This window comes from Rousettus aegyptiacus, unplaced genomic scaffold (assembly GCF_014176215.1).
Source record: "Rousettus aegyptiacus isolate mRouAeg1 unplaced genomic scaffold, mRouAeg1.p scaffold_m13_p_18, whole genome shotgun sequence".
NCBI lineage: Eukaryota > Metazoa > Chordata > Mammalia > Chiroptera > Pteropodidae > Rousettus > Rousettus aegyptiacus.
The window spans coordinates 19,737,138-19,751,394 of record NW_023416293.1 but is presented as its reverse complement, the minus strand read 5'-3'; positions in this window follow the sequence as shown (position 1 = coordinate 19,751,394).

Sequence of the window (14,257 nt, the reverse complement as noted above, 5' to 3'; positions counted from 1 at the left end):
AAGTTCTCCTAGATCAAGGAGCTGCTCACTGTAAAGTAAATGTATTTCACTGTACCCAGAATGAAAAAATCTGTGCATCAAATAAGATAAAAATATTAAGAGTCACATTGTCAAAATGAGGCAACTGTCAGAGCCAGTTCATTGCAAGGTTTTAATAAATGCTGTTCGGACATAATGAAGTGAGTCGACTTTTCTTTCTATTACGCCTAATATGCAGATAAAAATAAAAATAAATCTTATACGTATATATTCATTTGTAATTTAGTTTTTATGTTAGATTTTAATTTACCCATGAAAGTGATCCTTATGAGTATATTATAGGAAAAGCAGAAGAACTCGCTCCCATTTAGCAGGCCTGTACACAGGGAAGTTAGCTGAGAGGTCAGCGAATATATTACAGCAGGCTTTTGTCTAACTAGGACTCGTTTTATCTGCACTGGGCAGAATGATTATATTCACATAAGGAAGAACTGGCACTGTGAGTATTAGTTTTTGATAGATTTAGTATCTTATTCATTGCAGAACTCACTAACTTAACACACATTATTAATCAAGAACCAGTTTCTAACATATAGTTATTTAAACAAAAGTGAAAAATAATAACTCATACATGATACTGATTTTTCATATAGAAACAAATTGTAGAAAATTTAAGAAATGAAAAAGAAGCAGACACGTGTAAGTTAAATCCTGGATCGGGATTCATGTACTGTGGCTGCTCTCACGCCACAACGGCAGAGTTGAGTCGCTGCAGAAGAAAACATATAACCCGCCAAGTCTAAAATATTTACTCTTGGTTCTGGTCAAGATGGTGGAGCAAGTGGACATTGTGCTCACCTCCTCCCGTGACCTCATTAAAATTGCAACTAAAATATAAAACAATCAACCTGAAGAAGCATCTGAAGCCTGGACGAACAGAAGTCCTATGACTGAGGGTGTAAAGAAGAGCCTGGTAGGAGGGTCCTGGTGGGAGGGGCAGAGATGCAAAGTGGGTTGGCTCAAGAACCGGGAAGTAAATCTTGGCTGCAGTTGTCGCCCCTGAACAGCTGGGTCCCAGCCCCACAACAGGTTCCCCAGCCCGGAGCACCGGCGGCAGGAAGAAGCATCCTCACAACATCTGGCTGTGAAAATCGGCCAGGGTTTTAATTGTCCCAGTGAGATAGAGGGTGGCTGGAAACCCAAGCATCCTCTTAAAGGGCCCGCGCACAGACTCTCTTCCTCTCAGGCTCTCACCCTGGGCTCTGTGGAAGGACAGTGGGTGGAGAGGTGCCAGAGACGTACAGGGAGAGACTGAGTCGTGTGACTTCAGGGTGAGGACTGGAGGGTCGGCTGTCACTGTCCCTGTGCCGAGCCCTCCACCTGTATAGCTGGCAGGCAGGCAGATGCCATCTTTCCTGTGCTGAGCCCTCCCTCCGCATGGCTAGAACTGAGTTTTCATTAGTTTGGCGAGCCCCGCTCACTCTACCCACGTGACTCGCTGGGACTCTGCGCCAATCTCATGACCCAGAGGCTTTTTCGCAGCGGGCAGGCAGCCGGTATTGACCCGCGCTGTAGTTTTTCTTGGACAAGTCTCGGGGGTCCGCAGGTCCCTGGCAGGCAATAGCTGGCCTCAGTAGGCTCTGAGACTTTTGCGAAGTGGCCCCAGGTTCAGCACTGGTGCCAAATCAAATCTGCATTAACTTGCTGAATACCACTCACCCCGTGCTGGCGACGCCTGAGACTGCTGGCAAGAGGCTCTGTGACCAGCGCACCCGAAAACAGCCTTCAAAATACAGCAGACACCACCCGACGACCCCACAAGATACCTTGAGAAAAATAAAAACAAAAACACAGTGACCAAAAATCCATGGGACACAGTGAAAGCAGTCCTACGGGGGAAATTGATAGCAATACAGGCCTACCTCAAGAAACAGGAAAAACCTCAACTAAACAATCCAATCTTATAACTAGAGAAACTAGAACAAGAACAACAAACGAAACCCAAATTGAGTAGAAGGAAGAAAATACTAAGATCACAGTGGAAATAAACAAATTAGAGTCTAAAAAAAATAATGCAAAAGATCAATAAAACCAAGAGCTGGTTCTTAAAAAAAAAAAATTGATAAACCTATGACCAGATTCTTCAAGAAAAAAAGAGAGGGGACCCAAATCAATAAAATCAGAAATAAAAGAGGAGTGACTACTGACACCACAGAAACACAAAGATTATGAGAAAACACTACAAACAATTACACGCCAACTAGTTCGACAATCTGAAAGAAATGGATACATTTCTAGAAACATACAAACTTTCAAGACTGAATCAAAAAGTAGAAAATCTGAACAGATAGATTACTACTAATGAAATCAAATCAGTAATCAAAAAACTCCAAAAACAAAAGTTTTTGATCGGATGGCTTCAGAGGTGAATTTTACCAGGCATTCAAAGAAGAATTAAACCTATTTCTTTCAAAGTATTTCAAAAAATTCAATAGGAGAGAAGCCTCCCGACCTCATTTTACAAGGCCACCATTATCCTGATTCCAAAGCCAGATAAAGATATTAGAAAAAAAGAAAATTATAGGTCACCATCCCTGATGGACTATAAATGTAAAAATCCTCAACAGAATATTAGCAAACTGAATTGAGCAATGCATTAAAAAGATGATACACCAAGAGAAAGTAGGGTTTATTCCTGAAGTGCAAGGTTGGTTCCACATCCACAAATCAATTAATGTTAAAAAATGAAGGCTAAAAATCATACAGATATATCAATAAATTCAGAAAAAGTTTTTGATAAAATTCGACAACCATTCATGATACAAAAAAATGTCAGCCAAATGGGAATAGTGGGAACATATCTCAATGTAATAAAGACAACGTATGACACACTCACAGCTAACTCAATACTCAATGAAAAACTAATAGCATTTGACTTAAAATCTGGAATAAAACAAGGATTTCCACTTTCACTATTTCTAGTCAACGTAGCATTGGAAATCTTATCCCCAGCAATCATACAAGAAAAAGAAATAAAAGGCAACAAAGATGGAAAGGAAGAAGTAAAACTATTATGATTTGCAGATGACATGATACTATATAAAGAACTCTCAAGACGCCACCAAAAACTGTTAGAAATGATCAATGAATCTGGTAAACTAGGAAGATACAAAATCAATATTTAGAAATCTGTTGCATTTTATACATTAATAATGAACTATCAGAAAGAGAAGTTAAGAAAATAATCCCATTTATAATTGCATAAAAAAAATGTCTAGGAATCAATTTAACCAAAGAAGTAAAAGACTTGTATTTAGAAAATCATAAGTCATGGAAGAAAGAAATTGAGGAAGATACAAATAAATGGAAGTATGTACCATGTTTATGGATAGGAAGAATTAAGATTGTTAAAATTTTCATACTACCCAAAGCAATCTATAGATTCAATGCAATTCTTATCAATATATCAATGGCGTTTTTCACAAAAAAAGCAATCAAATAATCTTAAGTTTTATATGTAGCCACAAAACACCTCGAATAGCCGGGAAAATCTTGAGAAAGAAAAAAGTTGGAGGTATCATACTACTTGATATCAAACTATATTACAAGGCTATAGTAATCAAAACAGTATGGTACCAGCATAAAAACAGACACATAAATGAAATAGAACAGAATTGAGAGGCCAGAAATAAACCCACACGTACATGGTCAACAAGTCTATAACAAAGGAGACAAGAATGTACAAAGCGGTAAAGACGGTCTAGCCAACAAGTGATATTGGGAAAACTGGACAGATAAGTGCAAAAAAAAAAATGAAACTAGACCACTTTCTACCTACACAGACAAAAATAAATTCAAAATGAATTAAGACTTAAAGGTAAGATCTGAAATCATAAAACTCCTAAAAGAAAACATAGGCAGTAAACTCTCTGACATTGCCTTAATAATATTTTATCTGATATGTTGCCTGGGGTAAGGGAAACAAAATAAAAAATAAACAAATGGGACTACAAAGAGTTTGTACAGCAAAGGAAACCATAAACAAAACAGAAAGACAGCCTACTGAACAGGAGAATGTATTGGCCAGTGATACATCTGATAATGGGTTAATATCCCAAATGCATAAAGAACTCACACAACTTAACACCAGATGAAACTAATAATCCAATTAAAAAATGGCAGAAGACCTAAATAGACATCTCTCCAAAGAGGACATACAGCTGCCCAATAGACATATTAAAAGATGCTCAGCATCACTGATCATCAGATACATTCGTATTAAGGCCACAATGAGATATCACCCCACACCTGTCGGAATGGCTATTATTAATAAATTGAAAAACAACAAATGTCGATGAGAATATAAAGCAAAGAGAATCCTTGTCCACTTTTGGTGGTATTGTAAAGTCGTACAGCGACTATGGAAAACAGGTTGGAGGTTCCTCAAAAAATTAAAAACAGGACTACCTTATGACCCAGCAATTGTACTTCTGGGTATTTATCCATAAAAAAACAAAACACTAATTCAAAAAGATATATGCAAACTTCTGTTGGTTGTAGAGTCATTTACAATAACTAAGGTTTGGAAATATACTAAATGCTCATTAACGGATGACAGGATAAAGAAGTGGCACATAGATACAATGGAATGTTATTCAGGCATACATAAGAATGAAATTTTACCATTCGTAACAACATGGGTGGATCTGGAAGGTATCCTGCTAAGTGAAATAATTCTGAGAAGCACAAACACCAAGTAATCTCACTTATATGTGGACTCTAAATAGCACAATAAGCAAATAAATAAAACAGAAACAGACTTATAGATTCAGGGAACGACATGATGGGGGGACAGGGTGAAAAGGGATTAAAAAATATACACTGGTATTTACAAGACAGTCACGGGATGTAACGTACAGCATGGGGAATACAGTCAATGCCATGGTAATATCTAGGCGCAGTGCCAGGTGTGCGCTAAGCTATTCAGGGGGTCCCTTCATAAATCATACACATGTCTGACCACTATGCTATACTCCTGAAACTGGTATAAAACAACACTGAATGTCAACTGTAATTAAAAAATAAAAATGGGGAGAAAATGATGAAGGACTAAGAGGTTCAGACTCCTAGGTATAAAACAAATAGGTCACGGGGATGCACAGGGGAGGGAGTCAATAATATTGTGTGGGGTCGTATGCTGGTTCCCAGGTGGTTCCCAGATGGTTCCCGGACTTGTCATGATCACTTCTGTAGATAAATAAATATTGAATAACTACGGTGTACACCTGAAACTAATACAATTTCATATGTTAGCTATTTTTAATAAAAAGCTTTTACAAAATGAAGAAAAAGGAAAATAATCCTGGATTGGAAGCTTTATTTCTAGATTTATTTTAATATTTAAATCAACGTTATTCAGAATGTTTACATGCAGATTGTAAGAACCACCACAAGCTGGTATTAGAACACTTTTTTCTCCAATGTACACAATTCCATATTTTAGATTTTAATGAGACATTTAGAATTACTTTAAGAAAAATATTTAACACTCAGTGGTGAAACATCTGGATTTAGTTTTCTAGTGATAATGATGTCCTTATAGTCTTTGTCGTATTTTTATCCCCATATTCAATAAAAACATGTGGCATTGGGATATTTTCATTTCCCCTAATACTGTGTGTTCTGGACCCTTCTGTAGAAAGAAGCTTATTCTGAAAATACTTTCTTAACACTAAAATAATTTTCCCTCTGTTTCCCTTCTCCAATAGGGCTTATAGATTCCTATGATTCGTGACTGGCTTTAAAGGTTTTATAAACTTCCTGAAATTGCTTGTAGACATGTTGTCTGAACAAACCCTTTCCTTTGAGAGCCCATGTTGGTGCATTTTATAAGGGTTACAACTTGTGATAAATACTGGCAAAACAATTGGCAGAAAACTCCTTGACCTGCGTGTAGGAACGATACCACTCAAAATATCCATGGCAATGAAAGATTGAGTTCAATCCCTTAGAAACTGGGGAAGAGTATCAAATAGAAAAAATACTCTAAGCAAAACTAAAATTCAAATGACAAATAGAAGAAATTATTTGCAGCATTTATCATAAAAAAGTGTTACTATTCCTGAATTATTAAGAATTTAAAAACAGAATTGTTAAGGATCAGAAATCTAGTCAAAATAAAAATGAGACAATATAAACAATTTACCAAAATATATAAATATGGCACTAAAACCTAGAAAAATATGCTTAACTTGACTCCTAATAAATAAAGCAAATTAAACTATTATAAAATGATTTTTCACCCATTTAGAAACATTCAAAATGTGGTAAAACGCTCTGTTGGTAGTGGTATAGGGAAACACATGCACTAACTTACGCACACATGCATATACACAGAATACAGAAGTTGAAAAGAAAGGAAATGTAAAAAAAAAAAAAACATGCAAAAGAAATAAAGTTAAGAAAAAAATTCCCATTTTGCAATCATCCTGATAATAACCAACTCAGCAAGAATCATTAATGGCTGCTAAAATTAAAGGATAAATGCTCGTGGCATCTCCCTTCAGATAACTCATCAAAAAAGGGGAAAAAACTACTTTAACAGACAAGAACTGAATATAAATCACCTTAACCAAGCGGTCAGAGTTCAGATCACTGATGAAGAGCTAAGGTGGCATCATGTGCCCTGGTAAGATGCGGTGAGATAAACACAGTATCCCCGACGAAATGCATAATCTGGACCACACACCATCAGGAGAAAACTACTGTGCAAACCTAAATTAAGAAAAAAGCTTCAAAAATATTAACCTATTTCTAAAAATAGTAACAATGATATGAAAGACATAGAAAGGCCGCGAACTGGTTCACGATTAACGGAGACCACAGAGATTGTATAAATGCAACACATTTCTATGGATTTGATTCTAATTTTTAAAAAAGGAGAATCACTACAAACGGCATCATTGAAACGATTGTCAAACACTGAATACAGCTTTCCTAGTAGAATGTAGGTCACTCATTCTATAACTTCCTCATCTGGATAAGTGCGCCTAAGCTTTGTCTGTACATGTTCTCGCTCCAAAATTTGCATCTCTATGATGCAGCAGCTACTTCTTGATACCGCGCCGATGTCTGCAGCTGTTTTGGACTCTTCAGGGTGGAAAAGACAGACGTTCCGGCAGCGGCTCACGTTGGTTGTGCCGTCTGTGTCCTCTGCGGCATCTCTGCCCAAAGGTGACGCAAGTGATGCTTGCTCAGGACAAGCTTTACAGAGGAAAACAGGTTATTCATGAATTTGTTTGGGACAGACGTCCAGGACCTGGAACAGCTCTTTTCCATCTGCCTGGACGTCATGAAGCAACCAAGAAGGAACCGAGAGCCCTGACTAGTAGTGCCAACTTCCCAGCAGCTTGGCCGCGTCACAGTCATTAGTCGTAAAAGGGAGTCAGGTGGAAACGACTCTGCTTCCAAATCTGCACAGCGGGTGACACCAGAGTAAGAGCCACACCCGTCTTCTTCCTCCCCTCTCCCCACTAAAGCAAAACCTTCTCTCCGATGTACGAGACTCTGAATGATGATCACGCTCCGCCTTTCGCTTTTATCATTGTTCGTCATATTAATTTTCACTTTATTCTTCATTAACAATCGAAAGATGGCTTTCGCTGGAAGAGGCCACATTCTGAAACCGCAAGGTAAATTGATCTCTTTTCATTACAAAGGGTTCTGGTTATGATGGCGTTGTTTTCTGAGTTTTCAACCGAATTCTATATAGGGGGGCTTATCGGAATATATATTTTACTAATCAATAGCATATAGTTATAAAGAATCGAGGAAATATCACTGAAAATATTGTTATTGGATTGACACTGAGGAGCTGTAATGTAAGAAGGAAGTGCTGGGTGATTACTTAAATTGAGGCAAAAATGTTAAGATATTCAATCACATTTTCTTATATATGCTTCTAAATTACCAGTTACTTGCATCAGTAGAGCCACGTAAAATCAGCATGTTGTATAGTTAATTAGGAGAGGAAATGTTTTCCCTATGCAGCATGATACAGAAGATGATTTTCAATTAATAATAATTTTTCAAAAACCAGCAATTTCTTGTGTCAGGACGGCTTGTCCCCTCACCATCCTGAAGAATCTATTATTTATAATAATCTTACAGATTCACTGTGCTTCGTGAATCACCCATCTTCAGCAAAAGTAATTCTGATAAAATGGAAAACTGTTTATAATCAAGGGAAAAAAATGAGTGGTATTTTAAGAAAATAAATTTCTTGAATTATTTATGTTCTCAAGATCTAGGACCATTTGTTTACTTTCTTAGGTATCAAATAGTAATTTAATTGTGTTTACCAAATGTAATTATATTTACCTTATTTTGGAAAGGACAATACAGCTTATTTAAAAAATAGAGTTCTACTTTATGCCCTGGCAAAGGCCTTTGTATCAGAAACATTATAAATTTGGGAAAATGTGAAAAATAACTTTTGAAGATATTGTAGAGAGAGTAAAAGAAGGCAAGAACTGGATGTCATTTCATCCTTGAAAGAAGAGAAACATTCTAGGTAAAACCTGCATTTAATCGCCTGGCTCACTGACTGTACTCCCAGAGGGAGAGCGCTCAGGTGAAAATGAGCCACATTATTTACCTGAGGAGTTCGGAGTTCGAGGCTGCCTTGCGGATTGGCTACTAAAAGGGAAAATCTTGGAAAGAATCACTTAAATACATAAATGCGTGCAGTAAACCAAAATCAGGTTAAAAATTCCACTTCATTCTTAGATGGCTTCAAAAGGCGCATGAGCTAGACGACACCTCAAGGTGCCGAAAGCCGAGTAACAGGCAGAGAAGTCTAGAACGCTTCTTCCCCTCTGTGGTTTTCTGGTTTACCCACTGAAACCATCTTTCTGAGACAGCAGCTTTTATATAAGTCTCACATCCGAGCTCCCGAATCATAGTCATCAGGCTTTGTCTCCTGTACCCCTGGCTAGCGTTGGAATCTTGGTTTAGACTCCATCTTTGGCAGGTAACCTCAGGGTTTTCATGGGCTCTGTGCTCATTTACTTCTCTGAATTCGCCCTCCCTCCCCACCCCCTTCTTTTCCTCCCTCTCTCCCTCCCTCCCTCCCTTCCAGCTAAATCATCCATTTAGAAAGTTAAAAACATTTTTATGTAAAATTGCCCTTGTTCAGTGTGAGAGACGTCTCTGAATAATTGACCTGCCATATTCCTTGAAAGAGAACCTCATTGCACAGTTTTAGCAAAGTATTGAGAAATACATCTTTTTGGCTGCAGATCAAATTAATTCGACCACACAGCTAAGTCAAACGGTTCATGATTCAATAGTTAAATTTTTTTCTCTCTCAGTGACATACTCATCAAAAGAATTTCACCACTTAGAAAACTGACTGATGTTAATTATTTTATAACTAAAGTTTTAACTTCTTCTGGTATGCAAAGAAGCCTCAAGCAATCAACCCTCTTCATCTACCTCTCAAACATAATTTTCATCGCTGTGATGTTGTCAGGGGCAATTAAATGGTGAATTTGGAAAGCATGACAAAGGCTAACCTAAATTTTAAATTAGAGTAAGTCATCATGGTTTTTTACCATTTCTTTATAAAAAGATCCACAACAGTCAATACATTAGTAATTCGTTTTAACACGACCATTTTTCCACGACGCTGATGTTTTCCGCGTTGTGGAAACCGGGAGTAGACATCGGGGTTGGGGTGGGGGTAGGCGGTCAGCGCAGAGGTGACGCACCAGACACAGAGGTGACGGGCGCTTCTGCCCGGCTCAGGCCGTGGCAGCGGGCGGCGCCCCGCAGCTCCGCCCCGCGCGCAGGCACGTCCGTGCCCTGCTGTAACGGCGATGTAACAGTGATGCTGTTTGGAAATGTGTATCGTGGACTTTAAAATCAAGCGCTGTATGTAAAATATATCTTCGTTTAAGGCCCATAAAATGGTCTGATCACTAATGCTTTCACAAAGTTAAGTGTAAAAAGTTATCTATAATATAATAACTAATTGTTTAATATGTCTTAGGAGTTCATTAAAAAGCATTTCAATAGCACAATATGTTGTATACGTGATGTGTATGTAAACATGCCCATAATTGTCATGTGCATTATATGCATAAGCCATGACTGGCGACCTCCTCTTTGGTTCTCATCTGGCTCAGCCACGTCTGCGGCTCAGGGTTCGCCAGCTGCTCTTTACTGTGGCGTTATCTCCTGAGATGCTTTTTCATAAACCATCCCGAAGGAAACAACATAAATATTCTTCTTGTATACCTGTCGTGTAATTGGTAATTCTCACTTTTTGTCTAGAATAAAATTGGATACAAAAGCAAATTATCATGCTTCATAGAAATATTGATGTTGAGTAACAAATGTTAATGGTTAAAAAGGATTAAACAGGACTGAGGGGTATAAAATTTTTTAAAAATGGGTTGTGCATATCATCTTCAATTATGTCCTTCTTAAAATAACCACTTTTGAAAGTTATTCTTTTAATACTCATGATGAGGTTTACATTGCATGCATATATGTCAATTTTTAAACTTCGGATAATAATAAACTAATGACAAGGTAATTAACTCATGAGAACGATTTCCATCTCTTCATTTACTGTTCCCAAATTTTATATATTCTGATATTATTTTTATCCATGCGGAATATTTTTAAATTATTTCTTAATCTGTCACTATTAGAAGTTACAGTTTGCTGTCTGTGAAGCGCGCCAGTGGGATGTCTACGCACAGTTACCCTGGTCACTTACCAGCTCCTGTTACCAACTAGCTCAACGTTAAACATATTATTTATGACTCTTACATTCTGAGAACTAACTATACCAAGGCTTCTCCGTTATAACCTATCAGTTTATTCTAAAGGGGACACTAATGAATGATATTTACACTATTCTGATTATGTAAATATTAATTTATGTGTAAAATATGAGATTAAAACAGTAGAAAAGGGGATGTAGCCAAAATTCACTACATCTACAACTCTAGGTCAATGACCAAGAGGAAAAATTTTAATGCATTTTATCTTGCGTCCTTCAATTGTCAAAACTACACCAAAGTTTATTTTGATTTATAATTGAGATCGTTTAACATGAAATTTATTTTTCTGGATTTTCCATTTGCCTCTCTAATGAGCTTTTGACCGAGGAATCTACGACACCATCTGATAACGAACAGTATCTCGCTTCTTCGTCAGACTCTTTATCACACACCGACTTTCCCGGGAAGCGCGTGGCCGCTGCCACCTCTGCTTTCGGGCGAGCGACGACACGCGCGCGCTCACTTGGCTGCGGCGGCGACGCTGACGCTTAGTTTTCTTCCCCTCTAGAGTGAAATCGGCAGACTCTGGTATCCGAAGTCTCTAAGGGAATCGCTTTGTATTCCTTTATTGTTTTTGAGGAAATATATCTCCGAGCATTTTTTTAAAGAAAAATTTTGGAGAGTCGGGTACCTGGTGACGCCGCACGGCCGTGCCCGCCTGTCTGACCTGCTGCGGAGCCGCGGTTCACAGCCACGCGCGCTCGGCAAGTGCGCGGCGCCGCTCTTTCTCGCGTTCGTTTAGGAATGCGTTTGATTCTAACGAGCCCAGGGTCTCGTTAGTGTCCTGTCCTTACTCTTTGAAGCTTTCGGCAGCCGCCTGCTGTCATTACCCCTCGCACTCAAGTTTCGGTTCAGTAATTTTTCCATGTGCGTTCAGAGATGCACCATTTTGTTCTGTAGTGGATAAGTGAAGTTTCAGCCTGGAAATGGTATATGATAAGATGATAATTCTGTAATTCAGTCTTTAATATTACAATAAACACACTCATTTAGTCCTGCTTTTCCCCCGAATCCGAGACAGTGCCAGTAAGATATTCAGGTTGTCGGACTTCAGGGTTTGTGTTGTAAGTGGAATCAGAGTTTCTTATTTTAGTACAAATCGTGTGTGAGAATTACAGTATTTTTCTATAGGATGTCTTGGTTTAGTTGATCAATGCTTTTACATTCATTATCGAAATTTTTGGGATTACATCAAGAACTATTCTATGTCTGTCATAAACATTATTCTGTATCTTTTTTAAATTCTTAATTATCCTGTGCATTTTTAATAGCTTCAAGCTTATATTTCAATTTCATGATTTCAATGTTTGTGAAACAAAATAACCTAAAAACCAAAAAACATTTAATTACTGAACGAAAACATTGAATTGTGCCTAATTAATTTATGCCCATGAGGGACAAAGTACTTTGGGAATACTAAATATTCGAATGAAATCAATGTTCCAGGGAAAATACCTACATACAGCATTTATTCTCTAGTTTGCTACAGCTGGACCTCGCTCCAGGCATCCTCTTCTGGAGAAGCAGAGAAGCGTATGCATGGGAGGGTCCGTGAAACAAAATCAGCCCTGCTACGCGCGCTTCTCACCCGCAGCAGAGGGGCGCGCCTCTGGGGTCTGTCCTGGGAGAAGCAGGTGGTGTGGAGCTTAAAAGCAACGACTGCCTTACGGATGTGGCTTATGCTGTCCTTTACCGTATGATGATGCCATCGGGCCAAAGGCGGCTCTGTAAATGCTGTTGTGCTAGGAGGTGGTAAAATTGTGTGGTTTGAGCTGCCGGCACACCCATGCTATGGATTAATTTATGGGTAGCTATTAGAGCATTTAGAGAGATAAGCGCATTCAGAAACTTTTCAATAGCTATTGTGTCTCTCAACCATGCTTTTTAGAAATATTGAGTGGTAGCGAGCTTGCAGTTATACACCCTGACAAGAGATTAGATCATAACCATTCCATATTGATGATTCAGTGCAGAATGGCATTCGCTGACAGTTGATCTGGAAAAAATAATAAAAATGACTTGTGAAAGCTGAGGCACCAGGGAGGGAAATATGTCACAATAAAAAACCACCCTAACATTGCAGACGCAGCCTAGGCAAATAACAAAGGGCAGGCGCAGTTCCCAAAAAACAAACAAAGGAATCTATTCTCAAGATTTTATTGATCATACCAAGATCACGATAAGGATAAAGATTTTGCTCTTTAATAAATATGTTTATATTTTCTTCTGCTGGCATACCATTTTTAGATATAAAACAGACATAAAAATTAGACAATTCCACAAAAATTACCTGAAATTTCTAGCTTCCTTAACTATTACAAAATAGAGCCACGCCGGATTCGCAGCCCTTCATGACAGCGATCGGTAGGAGCTGTGTGTCGTGCGGCTCATCTCAGCGGTGCTTGTCATGTCGCTGGCTATTGTAGGCATGGTTATCATGACCTTTGCCAACAATGTGGCCTCACAAAGGGAAGCCAGGAAGATTTTCAATATTTTAGTTAATGTAAAACATACACACAATACATTGCACATATCATGAATCTGTTGCCCAGTAAACTTTTGGAGGTGAGATATGCAACCATAGAGGATGATGATTTCAATACCCCTGAAGCGACTCTGTGCCCATCGGTTAGCTTATACGCACACATAAACAATGTTCTGAACACGAACATTAGTTTTACCTGTTGGAATTTTATATAAATTAGATTAAAAACCTCATACTCAATATTATTTTTAGTAAAAGTAGATTACTTCATTCATTTTCATTGATGTTATTAGTATTTCATTTTATGAGTTTACTAAACGTATTTATGGATTTTAGTCGATTCCAGGTTTTTTAAATTATTTCTTAATCTATCAGGTTTTGTTTCTAAATAACAAAACCAGTATAAACATTAATGTACTTGTCTGATGACTTATGCCCTCAATTCCACTGGTGGATTTATAGATGTGAAATTGATGCCATAGGATACATCTGTGTTCAGCTTAGTAGATACTGCCATTTTTCAAAAAAAAAAAAAAAAAGCTTACCCTAATTTACCCTTCTTCCAGCAACTTTGAAGAGTTTCAGTTGCTCATTTGTTAGTGTCAAATTTTTTATATTTATTTTTAATCTATTCTGGTAAGTATACAAAGGTATCTCATTTTTATTTTTATTTGAAAATCACTAACAAATAATGCAAAGCACTTTCTCATATTATACTTGGATATATAGGCATCATCTTTACTGAAGTGCCCGTTCAAGACTACTGCATAGTTTTTAGAGAGCCTTCCCACTTTGTCTTACAAATGTGAAGATATTCTTTATGTATTTCAGGTGCAAGTTAATTGTTTGATACATGAAATCATTTCTAGGTGTGTCTGTGAGAGCGTCTCTGGGCCAGAGCAGCATTTAAATCGGTGGCCTGAGAAAAGAAAATGGCCTT